Source organism: Balaenoptera acutorostrata, chromosome 16 (genome assembly GCF_949987535.1).
Source record: "Balaenoptera acutorostrata chromosome 16, mBalAcu1.1, whole genome shotgun sequence".
NCBI lineage: Eukaryota > Metazoa > Chordata > Mammalia > Artiodactyla > Balaenopteridae > Balaenoptera > Balaenoptera acutorostrata.
In genome coordinates this window covers 52,909,511-52,916,726 of record NC_080079.1, presented here as the reverse complement: position 1 = coordinate 52,916,726, position 7,216 = coordinate 52,909,511, and positions in this window count along the sequence as shown.

The window sequence follows — 7,216 nt, the reverse complement described above, 5'->3', positions numbered from 1 at the left end:
ACAAGGGGCCTGGCACACAGAGGAGCTTGGTTCCGGGAAGCCCCTGCCTTCCCTGCCCCCGACCCTAGGGGAGTATTTATGCCCAAGTGAACACAGAACTGCGGAGAGGAGGCTCAGGTGGAACAGATGGCGCAGGTCTAAGAGGCTTATCCCTCAGTAAATTCCTTCTAATCTGATTCTCCCGGCAAGGTGAGAAGGCCCTCCCCATGTCACCCCACAGGCACGTCTGAGAAGTCCAGGCCCACCAGGTGCGAGGCTGATAGGCAGAGCTTCCCTGGCCCTGGGCAATGGGGACAACGGTCCTAGGGCAAGCTCAAAGTCCCTACCTTGTTCTAGGACAGACCTTTGCCTTCCTTCCAGAAACTTCATTTGTGAGCTCATTCACTCACTCAGTCACCCATTCCTGGGGTAGGTAATGGTCAGACTGTGCTAGTTCTGAGGCTCAGAGGTGAGCAAATACGGTCCTTGAGGGCTGAGAAATCATCACTTCTCCACACACCTGTGAGGCAAGAACAGAGGACCAGGCATAGGAGTGGATGTGAAAAGAGGAGAGCTGACGCTTGCACTGAGTTATGGGAGAGTTCCAGCGGGAGAATGGGGGTGTGCGAGTGTGTTAGGGGGAAGCAGGGGTGAAGACTTGAGCGTTTGAGAAGAATCTAGCAACTGGACAGCAAAATCGCGGGACAAAAGGGAAGTGGAGTTTTCAGTCTGGGGCCATGAGAGCGCCCAAACGTTCTCAGATTTTAGAGCTTATCCTGAGGACAATGGATAGCCAGAGCTGTGTGTGAGCAGGAGAGAATGCAGGTAGGAAGGACCATCAGGAGGAGATGGAAGGAGCTGGAACAAAGGCAGAACAGCAGGGAAGGGACAGAGGGGAGGGATTCCAGGGGCTTCTGAACAGCAGGGGAGCAGCCTTGAGGCTCGGTAACTGTATGCACTGGGGGCCAAGTCCACGGTGAACATTCCTGCGCTGTGTGGGACTCTCAGCAGGAACTCTCTTGCAAGGTGAACCCCTCGACGCCCAGCAGTGGGGGAGCTGGCCATTCCAGATCCTCATCCCTCACCCACCTCCTCTCTGCTCCACCCCCCCACCCCACCCTACCCAAGAGAAGGTAAAGAAAACACTCACACGAAACGAAACACGTGCGCTCAAGAGTCAACAGGAGGAGCAATTCGAAGGCCATGTGTCCGGCCACCGAACCCTCCTTGTCCTCAGGAAAGCACAACCGCAGAAGCCTCGGCATCTTTGAGGGCGCACTAGGGTAGTCATTAAAGGTACACAAATAAAAGGAAGAAACAACCTGGCCCTTGGGAGGACGCTGTCTCTGAGGGGCCAGAATGCAGTCCCCGCAGCTCTGAGCCACTGGCCTGGGGGAGGTGAGGGCCAGAGAGAGACCAGCCTTGGGCCAGAGGGACAGTGACCCAAAGGGGCTTCCAGGGACACCAGCCCTCAGAGCAGCCCAGGCCAAAGGTGGGAGGCACAGAAAGGAGCTGAGGACCCTGCACCTGCCCGCCCACCCTGCCCCATCTGTCCTTCCTCTGAGGAGCGAGGGAAAGACTGAGACCAATTCCCAAGCAAACAGAGGTGCCCATGCAGAGCCGGACGCTGTCCAAATGCCAAACACTCTCCTTCCCAGGCTCACCTGTGGGATGCCCTCTCCAGAACTCGTGACACGGGCTTTTAAACTTGATGGAAGAACTTAACCCTCAAAGGGTATTGTGTTGACAGGGAAAGTCTTACGAATAAGGCTATTCAAGGCTCACAGGGACCCTAAGAGTATACAAAGAAAACCCAGACATCTGGAAGTGACTTTATGTTATAAAACTGGAATTCTTCTGTTGCCTTAATTGACTCCTTGAAGAATCTAAACACACTGGCAGGTTACAGTAGTGTCACTAGAGAAAGTGTGCAGTCTCCATGGTAACTGAAGGGGCCCACACTCCCTGACTTGGTGGGACCCCTAGTGCAGTTGACAGAGCACAGGCTTCCCAGACAGACTTGGGTTCAGGTGATGGCTGACTGTATGACATCAGGGAGGTCAGACGACCTCTCAGAGTCTCAGGTTCCCCATCTGGAAAATGAGGCCAAGACTGCCTGTCACAGAGGGCTGTTAGGGAGAGGAAATGAGAAATGTCTGGCTCTGAAATAGAAGCCGAACTGTCATCCCAGATCTGTTTCCACCAAACTAAACGGATCCAGAACTCTCCCCCTCTCCACCCCTGTTCAAGACTAGGTCCTCAGGTACAGAGTGAAGTAAGTCAGAAAGGGAAAAACAAATATCGTATATTAATGCATATATGTGGAACCTAGAAAAATGGTACAGATGAACCGGTTTGCATGGCAGAAATAGAGACACAGATGTAGAGAACAAACGTACGGACACCAAGGGGGTAAAGTGGCAGGTGGGGATGGTGGTGGTGTGATGAATTGGGAGATTGGGATTGACATATATACACTAATATGTATAAAATAGATAACTAATAAGAACCTGCTGTATAAAAAATAAATAAAATAAAATTCAAAAATTCAAAAAAAAGTTACATGAATGAGCTCTTTAACATTCGGTAATTCTACACTGTTCTTTTATAACTTATATTTATGTTCCACTTCCCCATAAAATGTTATCCAAATGTAATACTTTTTGTGTTTGAAAAACATTTTATTGATCACATCTTTGCAATAAAATTATGTATGTATTAAAGTAAAATTAAAAAAAAAAAAAAAAGACTAGGTCCTCTGGGACCAGTTCCATCCCCAGCTATCACAGAACCTCCTGTTGGAAACCACATGCATTTTACAGCCCTGTGTGCCCACCCACTCTGCTGACTCATCACTGAGCTTATCTCTGGGCCAACTGTCCAGGGTAAACCACTGTCTAGAGTCCCAGCTGGTTAATGTTCACGCAGGACCCCACGTGTGACTCCCTCCAACTGACTCCACAGCCACTTGCCCTGCAGTGGAAGCATCATAAAACTTCTAGGATATGGGTGTGTCTAGGTATCTAGTCTGGTTTCCCAAGTGGTGGTTGGACCTTGCCTGTTTACAAGCAGTCTGGTAACATGTGGCCAGGTCCAGAGGCAGGTGGCAGGCTTGTTATCAACAGCTCCATCACTGGAAGAGGTCTTTGGTTCATCTGCTGTTTAATCTGTCAAACTGCCCTGCCCCTCAGAATTTGCAAAGTATGAACCAGAGGGTGGAATTTATCAAATTACAAGATGTCAGACCTGAAAACGTCCTTTTCCACATCAAAATGCCACCATTTCGCTTGTTCAACTCAATGTTTAAATATGCTATAGATATGGACGCTTATACGTGTGCAGTAGTTCCCACCACTCCCTATTGCCTTTCCCTCAGCCATTTCACACTTCTCCACATCCTGCCTGGCTCAGCAGGCATTTCAGTGTATACCCTTTGGCTACTTCAGCCTATCCATTTATGGATGCATGGAGGGGGAGGGAGCATGTCAAAGGCCTGAAGAGGGTCAGTTGTTGACTAGGACCAGGAACCAAGACTTATGACACTGTCAGGTGTCTCTTCATTCATTCATTTATTCAGTCATCATTCAGCCAGTCAACAGCTGCTCATCAAGGATCTATTGTGGGACAGGACCTATGTGGATACTGAAGCAACCTATGCATGAAATATGGTCTCTCCCCTAAATGATTCAAAGCACTCTGGGGGAGACACCAAAGCAGACAGATTACAGCACTAAATTCTTTTAAGGGCCCTGTCAAGGTCCCAAGTAAGGACCAGTTCTGTCTGGGGAGAGAAGCATACTACTCTCTGGAGGAGAAGACATTCTTGGGAATGTCCCCTACCCTGGCTCAGCCATCTGGCAGGCTGAGATAGCAAAGGAGACTGCTATAGGGTGAAAATAGGCAACGCCAGGTCTGGAGCTTCTGCCCACCGGTGTGAATGCCACAGTGACCAAGAGCCAGCATTAAGACACAGGAATCCCAGCAAGTGGGTACTAGTTCCAGCTAGATGGAGACTGGGGGAATAGGTGGCAGCCCCAGATTCCTGCAGAGTCTCTCAGTTAGGGGAACAAGTCAGGCCTTAGACAGATAAGAGGAGGAATGCCATCCCCATGTCAAAGGACACTGAGGCAGCCACCTTACACCTGGCCTGGACACAGCAAGGGGACAGAGGGTGGCCACATTTCAGAGTAGATAATGTCCAGGACTCCTCAGCCCCGCAGAGCCCACTGCTGTAGGGAGGGACTCCCAAATTCCAGCCAGGTGGGTATACCTGACCCAGACCTGTAGAGGACAGTCCTCAGGACCTCACCTGGGCTGGGATAGGTGGGACCTCACAGTCGTGTCCAGAGAAGGTACATCCCCTGACCCTATGCCTTCATGCTCCGTACCAAATCCCATCCTGGACCACGGCTTCCCTGTCATGAGCAGTCATTTTGTTGGAACTTGGCAACTGAACAGAACAGTTCAGGATGCCAAGTTCCAGGGCAGACTTTCGTCTGCCAGACGGTCTCATCCCAGACAGCTGGGGCAGTAGCAGGGTGCTGGAGACCAACCCTTTCCCCCTCCTAGATCAAGGTCATTAGGAACATGAGCCCGAAAGCAGGCATCGGCTGCTCAGCAACAGAAGGAGCTGAGAGAGCGCCTTGCCCAACCTCTCCTAGTGCAGGTGCGCACACGTGACCTGGGCATGCGTGTTTAAATGAGGAGATGTGAGCGATCCGCTGGGTGTGCACAAATGGGTCTGCAAATGGGACTAGAACTCGTGTGTTTTCGGGCAGCTGTGTGAATGTGTGTGCATGTATGTGGGCAAGGCACTGTGGGTTAGCACACTCAAATCAGATATGATCAAAGAGGTCACAAGAGCCTGGGGTGACATGCTGGCAGATGGGGCTAGAACACACATGCATGTCCAGTCTGGCAGCTGGCCCTTGAATTCCCACTTACTAACAGCGGGACCAGCTGTTTTACATCGACCTGAGGAAGAGCTGTCGGAACCTGACCTAGAGATGACCTGATTTGGTATTTCACAGCAGGTGCCATGGTGAGCAGGCCCAGGGGAGAGGGAGCTTGTCACCATGCAGGGATGATGGGCATGTGGAGGATAAGGTGACAGGTGTGCCCGAGACTGCCCAGGGTCTTTGAGTGAGGGCCAAGCCCCATGTCTCATGGCAGGTGGGACTTTCCTTCCCAGCTATGAGAAACAGCCCTCCAGGCAGTTTCCAGACCCTCAGCACCACAAGGTCAAGATCTGGGTCCATGGTGAGAACCTCCATAAAGAGCTGCTGTTTTCCTAGGTTCTCAGGTGCTTTGTTTGAGGACAGGGGCCCGTCTAGAGTGACTAACTCATTCCCATTTAAGTCAAACTTTAATGGCTTTAGCATTGAAAGTCCTGTATCCCTAGAAATCCCCTCAGTCCCAGGCAAACCAGGCCGCTAGTCACTATAGCAGATCTGAACCTGTACAATTGAAGAGGGACAGAAGAATATAAACTACAAATACAAAATTAGGGCTCTGGAAGGATGTGTGAGCAAGGGGCTCAGGAACTGAAGCTTCAGGAGCTTCACGGTCATCTTCCTCTGCCATGGAAAGAGTTTCAACTATTTTGACAGCCAGGCCAAACTGGGTGTGAATCCAGACTCTTTCCCTCACTGGCTGTGTGAGCCTGGGCAAGTGACTTACCCCTTTCTGTGCTTTAACTTCTTCCTTTCGAAAGCAGGGACAATCACACCACACACACACACACACACACACACACACACACACACACACACACACACACGGCATGTGGGGTACTCCTTCTCTATCCCTCGCCAGTACAAGTCTGTTGACTGAGTGAACTGAGGAGAAAGAAGTCAAAAGCACCACAACCACTGGTGAGGAGATGGGAAGATGGGACACAGGGAGAGCTGGCTTTTCTCAGCACATTGACACTTGCCCCAGGAAACCCTGTCTGTGCCTCCAGCTCACTGGGTGCTCTACAGAGAGCTGCAGTCTCCTCATCTCTGTGTAGAACATAGGGAATGCTTGCCTTAGCTTTGTCCCAGCATTTTGTAACACGAAAGATACAGGAATGTCTGTGCAAGTTAAACTGCATCTTTCCAGCAGACTCACAGATACGGAGAACAAACTAGTGGTTACCAGTGGGGAGAGGGGAGGGGAGAAGGGCATTGTAGGGGTAGGGAATTAAGAGGTACAAACTGGGGGCTTCCCTGGTGGCGCAGTGGTTGAGAATCTGCCTGCTAATGCAGGGGACACGGGTTCGAGCCCTGGTCTGGGAAGATCCTGCATGCCGCGGAGCAACTAGGCCCGTGAGCCACAGCTACTGAGCCTGCACATCTGGAGCCTGTGCTCCACAACAAGAGAGGCCGTGATAGTGAGAGGCCCGCGCACCGCGATGAAGAGTGGCCCCCACTTGCCACAACTGGAGAAAGCCCTCGCACAGAAACGAAGACCCAACACAGCCAAAAATAAATTAATTAATTAATTAATTTAAAAAAAAAACAGTAAAAAAAAAATAAAGGGCTAACTGGCAAAAAATTAAAAAAAATTTTTTTAAAAAGAGGTACGAACTATTAGGTATGAAATAAGCTACAAGGATATATTATACAAGACAGGGAAAGTAGCTAATATTTTATAATAACTATAAATGGAGTATAACCTCTGAACATTTTGAATCACTATATTGTACACCTGTAACTTATGTAATATTGTACATCAACTATACTTCAATAAATAAAATAAAATAAAAATAACTGTTATACCTTTTCAAAAAATAAGTAAAGTGCACCTTTTCAGTGAAAGGGCCAAGCCCAAGGGGATTCAACATGAAGGGTTCTGGTTAATTGGGCCTGAAAATTGCCAAACACTCTGGGACTGCTCATTCGTCTTCTCCTTGGCCTGAATCCCTAACTCTTGCTGACAGTAGATGGAGGGGGGCTGGCCCGGGGGATGGGGGATGCTCTACTCCTGTGAACGCCGTTGAGGAGGAAATGTTGGGACCCCAGCCTCTCTGGGGAGCACACAAAGGGGTCTTCTCTGTCTGTGGCCACACCCTCCCAAGGGTATCCTTGAGAGTGACCAAGCTCGGGCCTGAAGTGTCCGCCCTGTACACCCTGTGAATATAAGGAGAACAGGCTGCTTCTTCAACCAGATGCTGGTGCCTGAGCAAGAAAGTGAAGGTCCAGCCCAGGGAAACTTATCAGCAACCAGGAAGGCTCCTGAGCTTAAGTGTTTCTCC